This window comes from Psammomys obesus, unplaced genomic scaffold, assembly GCF_907164565.1.
Source record: "Psammomys obesus unplaced genomic scaffold, mPsaObe1.curated_primary_1811, whole genome shotgun sequence".
NCBI classification, from domain to species: Eukaryota; Metazoa; Chordata; class Mammalia; order Rodentia; family Muridae; genus Psammomys; species Psammomys obesus.
The window spans coordinates 8,270,436-8,286,372 of record NW_026586589.1 but is presented as its reverse complement, the minus strand read 5'-3'; the positions used below and the strand labels follow the sequence as shown (position 1 = coordinate 8,286,372).

The following is a 15,937-nucleotide window of genomic DNA, read 5'->3' as shown; positions in this document are numbered from 1 at the left end:
CAGATTGCTGTGTGAAGTCACTAGAATGGTTTTGTAGGAGCACAGATAGAATTCCAGAGCCACATTCCACTGTTTCTTTTCCCATGTTCCTGTGGATTCTGTGATATATGTGCATGGGAACTTGCAGAGCTCATGTGAAAACCTTTGATCTATGGTAGTGTTCTTGTTTTATCGATGAGGTAATACTGAGAATATAGACATTCTCTGGTTCCTCACATGATATGTTTTCCTAAATAACCCTTTTATCATTAGGCAGTCTTCTCCAGACATAGCCTAGTTGGCTAAGGTCTCTCATATTCCAGCTGCAGGCTGCCTCACATCACAGTATTACCATTCTTTGACTTTTCATGTCTGTGATGGCATTAGCTACACAGGCAGCTGTGCTTGACCACTCAGCTTCTTACAACTTTCTGTAATACCTAAGGTTGATTGGTAATTTCTCCCTCATCTCTTTTCCTTAAAAATAGGGTCTTTGTTGTATAGCCATGACTCACCTGGTACTAAACTCATGGAAAGCCTCCTGCCTCAGCCACCTAAGTACCAAAATTACATGTATGTGCCACCACTCATGGCTAGAAAATTTTCTACTTATTCTAATAATAAACTATGTTTCCTTTTGCTGTCCTTACGTATTTGATCCCTTATTTTTTTTTAAACATTTCCCTTATTTTCATAACATTTGACAGGTGAGGAACTTGTGGCTCAAACAGAACAAATGGCTTGGCCAGGGTCTTAAAGTAATTATAACATTCTGGACAGGAGGCAATTTACATTCTATCTTCCAGACACCATGCTTCTACTTAAACAGCCTTTGCTTTTCTGACACTTGATAATTTGTTTATTCAGTAGTTTATTAAGAGGTTTTGGAAATATCAGCTACTATTTATAAAGCTAAAGATAAAATGAAAGCTTAATAAATTAGTATCTTTTCCTTAACTGAGATACACTCACTCAATTAATAATTTTCCATTGAATATGAGCAACATACTAACTTGAGAACAAGCTTAGGGCAATACATAAGGGATCAGCAGAGAGGTATTTTTGTAGTTCAGGAAAAGAGTTGAAATAGTGATAATGGTAGAAGTCAAAATTGTCAGATTTTATATACTCTGAAGGCAAAGTCAGTAGATATTACAGATGGGCTTTATATATGATATAAGAGAATGAAGTAAAGCTGTATCTCCAATGAGGGCTGGCAATATGGCTCATCAGGCAGTGGTGCTTGCCACCACGTCTGATTACCTGAGTTTGACCCCCAGAACCTACATGAGAGAATTGACATCCTCAACCTGTCTTCTGATTTCCACATATGCTATGCCATGCATTTGTGTATGCATATATTTAAAAAATAAGTAAATATAAAATATACATTAAAAAATAATTAATAGTGCCAAGCACAGTGTCATGTGTATAAACCCAGCACTCAGAAAGCTGATACAGGAATATTTGGCTGGGCCACACAGAGCAACTGTGTTTCAATAAAAATAAACAACAACAAAAAGACACATCTCTTAAATTGTTCCCCATTTGTCTTATCAACTGGAAAAAAAATAGAATTTTCATTATTCTAGATAGATAAGATACTTGGGGGAGAAGTTCTGGAAAAAAAAAAGACCAGGGCTTTTTGTCTTATACACAAACATATAAAGCTGTAGTTGTGCCAAGTGTTAGAAAGTTGTTGACAGATTCAAGTGTGGATTTGACTTATCAGATTTATATTTTGAGCATATTTAAAAAGATAAGCCCAGCCCAAGGATTTGTAGGTAGAATCCCTAGTTGCTTTGGGATCTTAAACAAGTCATGATATCCTTCTTAATTTTCTGACCTTCCCAATGGGATAGCAAGTCTTGTGTATCCCAAAAGATTACAAGGGAACCAGGTCTGGTGGCACAGGTCTGCAATCTCAGCTGCTCAGGAGACTTAGGTAGTAGGATTGAGGGTTGAAGGCCTGCTTGTGCTGTAGAATTAATGGTAAATAATAATAATAATAATAATAATAATAATAATAATAATAATAATAAGGTTAGGGCTATAGCTCAGTGGTAGTGCACTTTTATGTGGGCCCTAGGTTCAGGCTCCAGTACCATCAACAAAACAGAAGAACTGCCACAAGGATTAGCTGATGTTTAAGATGAATAAACATACTATGACAATTAGAAAATTATCAAATTTATAGAAAAGTAGCAAATACAATGCAAATAATATTTTCCTGAACAATTTCAGGGTAAGATAAACAAGAACATTCTCCTGCATAATAGTAATAAGACTCTCAAAACAAGGAAATTAATATTTATATATCACTTGCTCTCTCATCCTTGGACTGCCTTGTTGAAATTGTTCCATTAATGTCCTTTATAGCCAGAGGGTTCAGCAATGGAATTATATATAATATATGACTGCTATGCCTTTTTAGTCTCCTTCCATCTAGACTAGTCCTTCATTCTTGATTCTCATGGTTTTAAAAGGCTATCTTTCAGTCTTAACAGACCACAAAATATAACCTAGATACTAAACTAAATTTGCTATTTATTTTATACCAGTGGTTGAGATGTATTTATGGAAATGTATTCAAACAGTCATAAAGGTCTCTTCTGAGTAACTTTAATGTCAGCTGTTCTTGAGGATGACTAAATAATTGAATTATTCCTCCAAACAACATAACAACTTAATGGATATTAAGTTAGAGAATCTTAAATATGATATCTAGATTTAGTGAACATCTATCCAAAAATATTCTACTAGCCTCTAGCAGCAGTTTTAAAACTTTTTGATATTTATAGATAAGTTTCAGATACTACAGTAAGTATTATATGGTAAACAAGAAAAATCTGGTTTTTTTTACTCGTGGAGCTTACAGAAATGTCAGCTACAATCTTGCTGAGGAATGAATTGTTGGGATCAATATGAAATAAGGGAACAAAGAAATGTGAAACAGGAAATTATTTCAAGGGAGAATGTCAGGATGGGGAGGGCTTGTCTCCAGGAGAAAATAGCTATATATCTGCTCCCTCAACTCTTGGCAAAGCCAAGGACTATTATTCATTTGTGTTTATTTACTTCCTTATTTATTTATTTATTTATTTATTTATTTATTTATTTATTTATTTATTCATTCATTCATTCATTTATTTATTTATTGTGCGAGAGAGAGAGAGAGAGAGAGAGTGTGTGTGTGTGTTTGTGTGAAAGCTGAAGGACAGTTTATGGGAAGCAATTCTTTTTTTCCACCCTGTAGGTTCCAAGAATTGAACTCAGGTTGGCAGACTTGGAAGCAAGCAGCCTTTCCCATTGAGCTATGTCACCATCCATCAAGGACTATTAAAGTTGAAATATGAGATTTTCCTTGCTTGGTTGAGGTTGTGGGTCTTTCAGGAAGTTGTTAAGCGGCTGAAAAGATCATGGTAACTGTGGTCTTGGCCACAGCTTAAAGTTCAGATTAGACAGGAATGTCCTTAACTTCCCACACTGCTTCTAAAGGTTTTCAGGAGAGTGACTCTTCATGTTCCTTTGGGTATACTTTGGTTGGTGCCATGGAGCAGATAGTCTGGAATTCAAAACCTAGACCTTAGGTATAGGTTTACATTTAACCCCTGTGTGACCTTGGCAAACTCTTCCTCAGAAGTGTTGTAATTTTAAAATGAAATAGTAATACTTGTTCTTGCTGGGGTAGTTGTGAGGATCAGGTTAAGAGTGACCTTTAAAACAGTTAGATACTGTAGTCATGTGAGGAATCAGCTGCACCTGTATCGACTTATTCAACATGTAAGGCAGGTATGGCAGAGCTTTTCTTTGATCTCTGTCAGCTAAGTTATCCTTCTACCCCATGTAAGCAAGTATTCAGTTGCCATATAAATTTCATATTCTGAATCTTCCAGGAATGAGTCCACTGATCCCTGTAGAAATGCAAGAACATTTGGTGACCTGACTACAAGTTCTGCTTGTTTCCATCCTCTTCCTTTCTGTATCTATATATTTTCTTTGAAAATGATTTAGAGAATTGCTCCCCTACCACTGGGAAGGAGAAAAGAATCAACAAGTCTAAGATATACATAGATTATCCTTTCTAATATCAGCCTTTTGCCTCTTTCAACTCTCTTTTCCTATCTTATATTTTACAGAGAAAAAAATAGAGTGAGTTTGTGCAATTTTATATATTGAATGAGCATGAACAGTAAATGTAGGCTTAGTAACTCCATATTCAGATGCTGGGTATCCTGCATTTTTGCATGTAAAAGTAAGCACTTGCCAATTTTGTTAGAAATTCAGGTCTCCATCCCGGCCTATTTATTTATTTTTATTTTATGTGTATGGGTGCTTTGCCTGCATTAAGTATATGTACCACATGTGTAGAATAACTATGGAGGCCAGAAGAGGATTCACATACCTGGAACTAGAGTTACAGGTGTTTGTGGGCTGCCATTGGGTGCTGTGAATAGAACCTGGGTCCTCAGGAAGTGCAGAAAGTGCTCTTAACTGCTAAGCCATCTCTCTAGCCCTGCCAGCCTATTTAACCAGAATCTCCAGAAAATATAACCTCTGAATCTATTTTTATAAGGTTCTCAAATAGTTGTTATGTGGGGGTAGAGTACCCCTGAAAAACAAGCTTTTCCCCATTGGGGTTATGGATCAGCCGAGTGTGAGGCAAAGGGTTCAACTACCTCCATAATAATGTTTAGGATAGGAGAGAAACTGATGTTTTTTTTAACACATAAGAGAAGAGTAATTGTGAAGGAGGGTGGGGAAAGAGAATTCTTTCTAGATTTCCTGATAGATCAGTGTTAGGAAAGATTACATACAGAAATTGAATATGTAGTCAGAACATTTCTTGGCTGGGCATTGGTGGTGCACCAGTTCTAGCTTCAGGAGGCAGAAGCAGCAAGCCTCTGTGAGTTTGAATTCCTTCAACCACACAGTTCTCATGGCTTTAACACATTGGTTTTCTTCCTCAACCTTCTCCCTGTGGTTCTGGAAACATTTCCCTTAGGAAAAGGCCATGTTGTTTAGGAGGAACGTGTCTTGAACAGATAGACATTTAGAATGTTGAGCTGCAGTGTCTAGTGTGAAGTAAGATTAAATAAAACAAATTTCTGTTTTTCACTCATATTTTGTTTTTACTAGTCATACATGGCTAATGGCTATTATGTTGGATAGCACCACTTTAAAATAATGTAATGTCCTAGGGAACCCCAAGGCCATCACTTCCTATTCTGGTGCCTCAGGGTTCTCATCTCTAGGTAAGAATGGTAGGTCTCAAAAGCTCTATTCTTCTTTAACTTCCTTGGTGATTTGTGATTCAATTTTGGAGATATGCCTCCATCCACCTTTCTTTTAGTCTTTTTGCTACAGTTAGAGCAGAAGTACCCAAGGGGGAACATTAGGTTGCTAATTTGTCAAATTACGTTGTTTCTGCTTCCTACTCCCTTGGTGGAAGGGGAAAATAACCTGAGGGTATGCTTACATCAGACTTCCTTACATTTGTACAACATTTTATGGGTCATAGAACTCTTTCATATTATTTATTCATTTTATAGTTTTGAAGGTTTTTAAAAAAGTTTTTGTTTGTTTTGTCTTGTTTTCGTTTTTTAAGACACAGTTTCTCTGTATAACAGACTGTATAACAGTCCTGGAACTTGCTTTGTAGACCAGGCTGGTCTCTAACTCACAGAGATCTGCCTGCCTATGCCCCCCAAATGCTGGGATTAAAGGCATGCACCAAAATGTCTGTCTTGAAGTACTTTTATTCTGCCAGGCATATAATGGTATGCCTGAAATTATACAATCCCATAATCCCAGAGGTTGAGGCCAGCTTGGGTTACATAGTGAGACCTGTCTTCAAAAGACCAAGGCTTAGAGTTGTAAATCAGTTCTAGAGCATTTGCCTAACATGTACAAACAAGGCACTGAGTTTGATCACTATTACTACTAAAAATAAAAAGAAGCTGGAAGGCCTTAAAGTTAATCTTCATAAATATAAATTATATGAGGAGTGTGCAGAATGAAAAGCCCAAGATCAGTGTGGTGGCACACACCTGTAATTCTAGCAGTCGTTGGAGGATTACCAGGAGTTTGAGGCACATGAACTACATAGCAAGACTTTGTCTCAAACACCAAAACCAAAAATACCAAGGCCACATTCTCTGGAGAATTGTCTAGTACACATAGCTGCTAGAGATCTCCTAGGCAAATGGAACAATCCTATTCTTAGCCATAGATTGTATGTTTGGGAGTATCTTAGAAGTTGTATTACTAGCATTATTTAAGCATACTTTGAGAAATACTGGGTTTATTTGGTTTTCATGACAGAATCTGCTTTTTAGTGTTTCTGCAAATCTCAATTCTACATGTTGCTCCCAGAATTAGAGACCTCCTAATGGATCACATTCTATCTTTGGATGCCTCTGATAGGTAGAAAGGTTTTCTTTATAGCAAGCTCTCCAAAAAAAAACCTAACTACTCCACTTATGGTTACATAGTGCTTCCCATAAAAATCTTTCAGATTTATTAATTCATTCAGAAAAATATATTAAGTACCTACTATAAACAAGGTTTTGTGCAAGAGATTGGGGATTTAACAGTGAACAAAACCAGCTTGGCCTCTACTTTTAGGCCTCTATTACTCTGGAAAAACAGCCAATTTTCTTTCCTTTGTTACTAGTTTCAGTGTGTGTGTTTCTATGGTGTGTATCTGTTTATATGTGTCTAGGTGTGTGTGGAGGCAAGAAGTCGACATTTTGTAACTTTCTCTGTTGCTATCTTATTTTCTGAGACAGGGTCATTCACTAACCCTGGATCTCACCGATTCAGTCAGTTCAGTAAGCCCAGCTGGCCAGCAAGCCCGAATCTTCATTCCTTTGTCCCACCAGCACTGGTCTTTCAGGCACATGCTGCTGCACCAAAATATTTTATTGGGGGCTGAGAATCCAAACTCAGATATTCATGCTTGTGCAAAAAGCATTATACTGACTGATCCTGTTCCCTAGCCCCCAAATAGTCAATTTTAAAAGTAAATCACAGAAGTATAGTGTGAGAAAAATACAAAGAAAATAAGTAGAATGTTGTGATGATAAAAAATAAAAAGGGATGATGCTATTTAGGATGGTTAGAGAAACTCTCAATGGGTAGCTGACATTTAAACTGAGATCTGAAGCATGAGAACAATTCAAAGAACCAAGGAAAGATGTAAATGTGCATAGGGCAGTCTATACATGAGGCTGGTGTGTTTGGAGCCTTAGAAAGAAGAATGAAAGAACAGCATGAGAAGAAATAGAGAAAGATACAAGGTATAAGAGTTTGTTTTTTCTTCCTGAAAAGAGCGAAGTAGGGGATCATTTTGGAGGCCATTGTGGTCAACAAATGAAAGTGGCTACAGCTACGTAAAGACAACAGACACAGGGCTGAGAATGGCTAGGGCACTCCTCAGAGCTTCCTGTTTTTCCCAAATAAACATCCAGCTAGTGTTCCTCTCTTAACAGGTTTGACTTCTTCTCAAGTGTTTGTTTTTTTTAATTAAATTTTTATTTTTTTAATATTAGTTACTGTTTATTAACTTTTTATCCCAGCTGTATCCTGCTTCCTCATTCCCTCCCAATCCCACCCTCCCTCCCTCATCCTCTCCCTACCCCTTTCCAAGTCCACTGATAAGGGAGGACCTCCTCCCCTTTCATCTGATCCTAGCTTATCAGGTATCTTCAGGCCTGGCTGCACAGTCCTCCTCTGTGGCCTAGCAGGGCTGCTCCTCCCTCGGGTGGTGGTGGGGAGGTCAAAGAGCCAGCCATTGAGTTCATGTCAGAAATAGTCCCTGTTCTCCTTACTAGGGTACCCACTTAGATACTGAGCTACCGTGGGCTACATCTAAGCAGGGGTTCTAGGTTATATCCATATGCGGTCCTTGGTTGGAGATACAGTCTCACAAAAGACCCCTGTGCCCAGATATATTTGGTCCTTGTGGCGTTCCTGTCCTCTCCAGGTCATACTAACTCCCCCTTCTTTCATATGATTACCTGTACTCTGCCGAAGGTTTGGTTGTGAGTCTCAGTATCTGTGTTTGTTTGCTCTTTACAACAGCCTGGCTCACTAGGGCAGAATGTTTCCCAAAACAGTTCTATGAATAAACTAGTTTTCCCATTTATCTTTTATCAGGAGATAGGGTATTGGAGGATCTTAGTGCATGCTGGGCAAGTACCCAGGCCTACCACCCATCTTCTTTCCAGTCTTTATTTTATGCTTTACTTGTAGTTGTGAAGAATTAAAATCTCAATCTGATGCTTATCTTTGTAGTAGAAAGAGAACTTCTCTAGTCTTATCTGTTAATCACTTTCAATCTTCTAATTATTTGACAATGAACTTGAGTACCCTAATGTGCTGGCCTTACTTGGAAAGAGGCAGAGAAAGAATGTGACTTTTTCCCTCTGGGTGTAATAGGAAAAATAAGACCCATATACATTCAGTACAAGGTTGTGTGTATCATGGAGTCACAAGGAAAATGAGGTTGAAAGGCACTGGAAGGACAAAAGAATTTTCAGTTCTGGGGGTAGGTGGCGGAAGAGGAACTATAAATGATTTCATGGAAGATGTTCATTTTGAAGGGTAGGAGTGTTCGGCCGTGAGATAGTCAATGATAGCCTCACTAAAAAGCCAATGTTTCCTGTAATTCTAGCACTTGGGACGCTGAGGTAGGAGGACTGCTGTGAGTTGAGGCCGGCCCAGGCTACAGAGTGAGTTCCACTCCAGCTTGTGTTACAGAGTGTGGTCCAGTCTCAGAATAAATAAAAGCAGCCAACATTTCGGTAGTGATTCAAGATAAGGAGCAAGCCATGTGACCAACTGGGAAATAGTGCTACAAGTAGCGGACAAGAATTCTGGGATTGAGTGCTTTTGTCACACACTAAGGCAGCCAAGCGTATAAAGCAGAGGGAACTGGACAGGAAGAAAGAACAAGAATATGTGAGTACAGAAGGGGACTAGATCGGGTAAGAATTAGTAGGCTACTAGAAGGACTGGGACTGGGACTCAGAACTGTATGATAACCAAACTGAGGGTCTTGAGCAAAGAAGTAACACTCCTGACTTATGCAGTGGTGGTTTTGACAAGAACAACAGAAATAACTGTGAAAACACTATGCATATATGAGTATATATTTACATTTTTAATATTTCTGTATATGGATGTGTAGCTGTGCATGTGCCCAAGGAGATGAAAGAGGTATTGGCTCCCTGGAGCTGGCGTTCCAGGCAGTTGTGAGCCACCTGAGGTGGGTGCTGGGAATATAACTTCAGTCCTTTGCAAGAACAATATGTACTCTTAACCACTGCGCCGTTTCTCCAGCCTCTAAATATACTTTTAACTAACAGTGGATTAAGTTGGAGGGTGCACAGAAGGGCTAGCTTGGAAAGCCTCTCTGGCGAAGATTCCCTGGAGGAGGAACATGAGACAGACCTAGTGACTGTGCATTCTCTGCCATCCCGCCAACCACATGGCCTTCGTTCGGCTCAAGGGCAACTTCACTCCAGGTCAAGTTCCCCATCAGTGTCTATCAATTAAGTCTCATTAATAGTTCTGTTTTGTTTATAGTGCTCTAAACTTTAAAAAATTAGTTATCAGTACTTAAAAGTTTTTAGATTCTAGACCTTTAAGGAGTGGCACCATTGAACCATCCAACAAAAGTTAACAGGAGCTAAGTTTAGGTACTGGATGCCTCCTTTTGCCAAAGCATGTATTGTGCATTCTAGTTGATTCCGCTATTGCTGCCCCTAAACTGAGGCTAAATATAATTCTACATATATTGTTGCTCTCATATAGAAAAGCTATTTCCTGTTTTGGTCAGAATTTTCAGTTATGTGACCTACTTCACTCATTTACCTGGACATGGTTAATTTTTTTCCATTGTGTTGAGAGTTGAACCCAGGACCTTGCATATGCTTGAAAACTGCTCTGCCACTGAGTTACATCTTAAGCCCAGTAGGTGTTAATTTTTGATCTTGCAATTCCCAGGGTGGAAGAAAGAGGTCTGGACTCTGAGTTCTTGTACCTGTTTTCTGCAAACCACCCTTTGATCCCAATCATAGCTAGTAGTCTCTCCAAACCTCAGAGGTAGACCAAATTAATTGTTCTGTTAAGAGTTCAAAGATTGTAGTGTGCTTTGGATCTTGAAAAGGCCTTCTAACCAGCCAGGGTCCCCAGCCTGGTGTCTGTGACAGAGAAAGAAGACACTAGAATGAGTAATGTACCTATATTAATAATGTATAGCTTGTGCCCGTAGCCAAGGAGAGGAACACACACTGGTGTGTGTGTGTGTGTGTGTGTGTGTGTGTGTGTGTGTGTGTGTATGTAAGTGGGTTCAAGTAAGCTGTGAATACACCTGTTCCTATTCATCATCTATATCAAACCTATTCTCAGTGCTAGACATATAGCAGTGAACAAGACAAGGGCAGGTGTCTGCTATAATGAGGCTTATATTTCAGTAAAGGACACTAATAATAATGGGCAAGTAAAATAAATGAGATTATTTCAAGTAATGGAAAGTTTTATGAAAAAAATGCAGAATGATTTGATGAAAAGTGTCTAAAAAGGCAAGCTACATTTACATACCCATGTACATACCTACATGGGTATGTAAATGCACTTTCAGGCAGACCTGTTTGAATTTTGGGTACACATATTTATGCTTATTTGTGTTTGTGTGTGTAGTTTAGTGGCTTTTGTGACTAGATTGTTTCTATATTAGTATATATAGCTTTATGCAAGCACATATACAAAGGTGAGCTGGTACGTGGTACACTATGGGGATACATGCATGAGGACAAACATGTCAGCCTTTCAGCTGTAGCTGGAGATGTTTTGAAGTTTCTGTAGCATTTGTCAGTGGGCAGCTTTTCTGCTTCTGGCATTCAGGGCCATTTGCCAGCTTTCTCTCTCCTTGTTCCATCCCATTTTAGTAAGCTTGCTATGCTTGGCTTCTCTCAGCCCTAGGAGGGTTGAAGCCAAGAAGAAGATAGTAACTGACTCATCAAGCCAGAAGCTGGAAAGAAGCTCATAATTTCTTTGTAACTTCTCTCAGTAAGAAAAGGCCTGGCATCCTTGCTCATCCATGTCCCTTACGCTGTGAGGAAATAAGCCTGACTTGAAATCAGAAGATCTGGGCATCTATTCTTGGCACTGTCACTTATTATTGTGTGACCTTGGCTAGTTCTCTCTCTCTCTAGGTTTCAGTTTCCTCCTTCATAAGTACTCTGGATAGTAAGGAGAGAGGGCACAGACAGCTTGCTGGGGCTATTATATAGTATTGCATCTGAAAACGGAAAAGGAACATTTTGAGTAGAAGCAATGGCATGGTGAGAAGTGTGGAAGAGGCTGGACAAATGGCTCAGTGGGTAAAAGCGTTTGCCACCAAGCCTGATGACCTACGATCCACATAGTGGAAGCAGGGAACCAACTCCTCCAGACTGTCCCCTGACCTCAACACATATGCCATAGTATGTACCCCTCCAAACAAACAAACAAACAAACAAACAAACAGACAAGTGTAAAATGGAATTTAAAATGCAGAGGTAAGCATGAGCCTTTGTATAAGAAGAGCCAGAAAGAATACACTTAGAATAAAATGTAAACTTAACACTCCTACAAAGTCCTGCCTGGTTTGGCCGATGCTTGTTCTCATTGCTGATGTTCTTGTTCTCATTCACTCTTTTGCTCCTGTATTCCAGCCACATTGAGTTCCCTTCTGTTCCTTGTGCAGGCCTCAATACCTTTCCATTTGATGCTTTCTCTGTGAAGAATATTCTTTCTTAGAATTGATATGGTTACCTATTTTTATTGAGGTCTGAGCTGAAATAGCACTTTTTCCATGCCTTCTCTGACACTCTTATCTAAAGTGGTTATCTCCTAATAGTTATCAATATATAAAATACACATATTTTCTGGCCCCAAAATTTCATTTCTAATAATTCATACTGTGGATATATTTGAAAATGACATATGAATAAAGATGGCCACTGAAGTATTACTTGTTAAATTAATTATAACATACAAATAGTAGATAAAGAAATAAAGAGAATGAAACCATTTTTGACAGAGAATGGTACCAAGCCATATGTGTAAAATTTTCAGAAGCAAGCTGATTGACCTTTGTTCAGTTTATTTCTTATATATAATAACTAAAGGCTAAAACTGTACCTCAGTGGTAGAATGCTTGCCTAGCATGCCTGAGGCTCTGATTTATATCCCTAGCAACACACACACATACACACAACTTCTTGGTTATGATGGTATATGTCTATAATAAGAGCTTGGGAAGCTCAGACAAGAAGATTGTGGTTTTGGTGAGCCTAGGCGACGTAGCTATACTCAATCTCAAAAAGAAGTAATAATTAAAATGCCATCATTGTGTAGAAAATTAGAATATATAAGAATACATATACATAGACATCTTTGTCTAACAGGTGTCCCTAAACCTTATTATTACCCCATGCATGGCTAGACTGTAAGGAGCTTATCCCCCTAAAGCCAATATTTCAAGTTCAGTTTTTATGAATGATGCTGAGTATCAAGACTTCTTTCAAAGTCATCATTTTGGTCGCTCCACACTATTCCATACTACTAAGTGACCTTATCTGCAAATTGTCTCTAGAAAGTTAGACAAAATAGCATTAACAGTGGTTGTCGGTGAGAGGGAGATTGAGAGATATCATTGAGAGGGACACTTCTCAGTACATGTCTTTTTATGCAATATCACTTATAGTACTTATTAAAAATCATGAAATAGCAGCAGAGGAGAATGAGAAAAACACTCTTATATCTAAATTTTCACATGTAATCATGGTACTTCCTTTGTATGTGTTTGTTGTTGAAACAGGGTCTCACTCTTTTAGCCCAGGCTCATCTAGAACTCACTATGTAGCCCAGGCTGACCGCAAACCTTTGGTAATCCTCCTATCTCAACCTTCTGAGTTCCAGGATTACAGAATATGCCACTGTACCCAGCTAAAACTGTTTACTTTTAAAAAGTATTTTCCCAGTTACTCAGTTTTCTATCACTGTATTTTATTTATTTTATTTTATTGTAATGCTTAGCTTAACAAAATTATCTTGGTTTAGTTGTTGATTATAAATTATCTACAATATCATTAGCATACAACCTCCATGATCAGTTTTGTTCTACATATGCACATAGTAATATATATAGTAATATAGTAATAAAAAATATATATAGTATATATATATAGTAATATAGTAATAAAATATAGTGTGATAGTAATTGAATAAGCAAAGAAAGAATGACTGAAACAAACAAACAAACAAACCAGGCCAAGTCTAGGGAGTCAAGAGATAGAAATTACATTATAGAAAGTGGGTGACATTTCTATTGAGTTATTGAGTTGAAAATTATGTGTACACTTTAATTATGTGTACAATTTAATCCCAGAACTAGAGAAGCAGAGGAGGTGGATCTCTGTGAGTTCAATGCCAACCTGGTCTTCATAGTGAGTTCTAGGCCAGGCAAGCTTATATTGTGAGACCCTGTTTCAAAAAGAAAAGAAAATTCTTTTATTGATTACTTTATTCATTTATTTACTAGTATGTAAGTTCTCACTTAGCCCAGGCTGGCCTGAAACCCTTGATGTAGCCAAGGATTATTTGAACTTCCGATCCTTATGCCTTTACCTTTTGAGCACTAGGATAATAAGCATGTGCCACCTGCCCATTTTATGTAGTGCTGGCGATTGAACCCCGGGCTTTATGCATGTTATGCAAGCATGCTACCAACTGACCACATTCCCAGCCACCAAAATGTTTCATTCTTTAAGGTGTTACCTCTGGAATTAAAAGTAAGTTTGTTTATTTATTTCAGAAGTTATTTAATTTTTCTAGTAATTTAAATTTTTTTTGGCTAGCTGGGTACAGTGGTGCACACCTGTAATCCCAGCACTCAGGGAGGCAAAGGAAGGGGAATCTCTGTGAGTTCAAGGCCAAGCATGGTCTACAAAGTGAGTCCAGGATAGCCAGAGCTACACAGAAATCCTGTCTCAAAAGTAAAAAACCTAAAAAAAATTTGGCGGGGCAGGGGGGGGCACTAAAGAGTTTCTAGCAAAATGGCATAGCATGTAAAGTGCCTGTTACCAAGACTGATAACCTGAGCTCGGTCCCCAGAACCCATACAGGGTAGGGAGAGGTTTCTGATGAGCACTTTTTGTTCATTCATCAGAAAAAATAAAGATTTATAAAAACCAATCATTTTCTGTGAAATCAAAGTGATAAAAAATATTTCAGCCCAGGATTATCCTAGCCGAGAAAAAGAAAGATGGGAAAAACAGGCTGTGGGCTAGGTGTGGAGGCTTGTAAATCCCATTTTGCAGCCAGAGGCAGACAGGAGAACTGGGAGTTTGAAGCCAGTCTGGACTGCATAGATCCCGTACCAACAGACAAAGGAAGGGAAGTGGGAGGGAGGGAAAAGAAGAGAGCCAGTGAGGTAGCTAAGTGGCTAAAAGTACTAGCAGTGCTAGCCTGAAGACCTGTGTTCAACCCCTGTTTCCATATAAAAAGTCAGATGTGGTAGTGGACACCTGTAATCCCAGCATTTCTGCAAAGAGATGGGAGACAGAGGCAGGAGAATTATTGCTGGGAGCTCTTGCACTAGCCAGCCTGGAGTACACAGCACACAGAAACAAAAGATCCTGCTTCAACAAGCTGAAAAGCGAGAACCAGCTCTGACCTACATGGACACCATAGACTATGCACACATAAACACATCCATGCACACACAGGTAAAACAGGACAAAAGCTTTTTCTGTCATCTCGGCACAGTTGAGACCTGCCGGGAACAGGATTTTTTTTTCCTATTTATTATTATTTTTTTCAAGATAGTTTCTCTGTGTAGCCATGACTGTCCTGGAACCTACTCTGTAGATCAGGCTAGCCTCCAACTCACAGGAATCTGCTTGACTCTGCCTCCTGAGTGCTGGGATCAAAGGCATGTGCCTGCCATATGGAAATAGAACTTTTAAAAAGCAAATACGTCTGGAAGGTTATGGGGCAAGGCCATTTTTTGCTACTATAATCAAGGTCTCTAGAACCAAAGATAGCACATGGTCTTCTTAAAATCAAAGATAGTTATGCTTGAGATGAAACTGAATTCTATCTAGGCAAGAGTTGTGTATAAAGCAAAACACATCAGAGGGACTCCTATAGAGGCAAACTGAATAAAACCAGAGTAATCTGGAGAAAGGTAACTCAGGACCACGGAATATTTTGTGCCAAACTCTGAAGCAAGCTTCCTACAAAGGCCACTGGACAGCGAGTGTTTTTGATATGATGATGTACCCATTACAGATGTACATAAATACAAGTGGGTTTGTGCTTTTGTTAAAAAAAAGGCAGAGGGGGCAATGAAATCAAACTGTATTCATAAGGACTCGTGTAGCCCATAATTAGTCTTGAATTTAAGATCTTGCCTTCATCTCCTGAGTATTGGAACAAGAGATGTGTTCCACAATACCTGGTTCTATTTGTTGTCTTTTATTTCAATGACTCTCTTTGTTCCCCACTGCCCCCATCCATACCCTGGTGCTTAGACTGTAAGAGCCTCTCACATGTCAGCAGGTGTCCAACCACTGAACCATATCCTCCAGTCCAAAAGGAATGATTTCAAAATTTAATTGTCATAATTGCCTAACGTTTCTCTGTCCCAGCTGTAATAAGGAAGCAGGTTCATCCTTTTAGCATCAGTGGGTAGCTCCATGCCCATGCTCATGCTGATGACCCTAGTTAAACTTAGTGGGTTACAAAACAAAACAAAATGAAAGTGGAAAGAGAATTTATAGGAAAGTAAGGTGTTGATATTGGTAGGAGGGGTGAATATGGTCAGAATGTACCTCTATCAAATTGTCAAAGAACAAGTGTGTGTGTGTGTGTGTGTGTGTGTGTGTGTGTGTGTGTGTGTGTG

General features: G+C 38.8%; 1 protein-coding gene across 2 annotated transcripts in view; it reads left to right on the top strand.

The window, feature by feature from the left end:
* Acss2 (acyl-CoA synthetase short chain family member 2) overlaps window positions 1-15,937 on the top strand; it is a 42,079-nt gene that overhangs the window by 10,792 nt on the left and 15,350 nt on the right. The window lies entirely within an intron of this gene.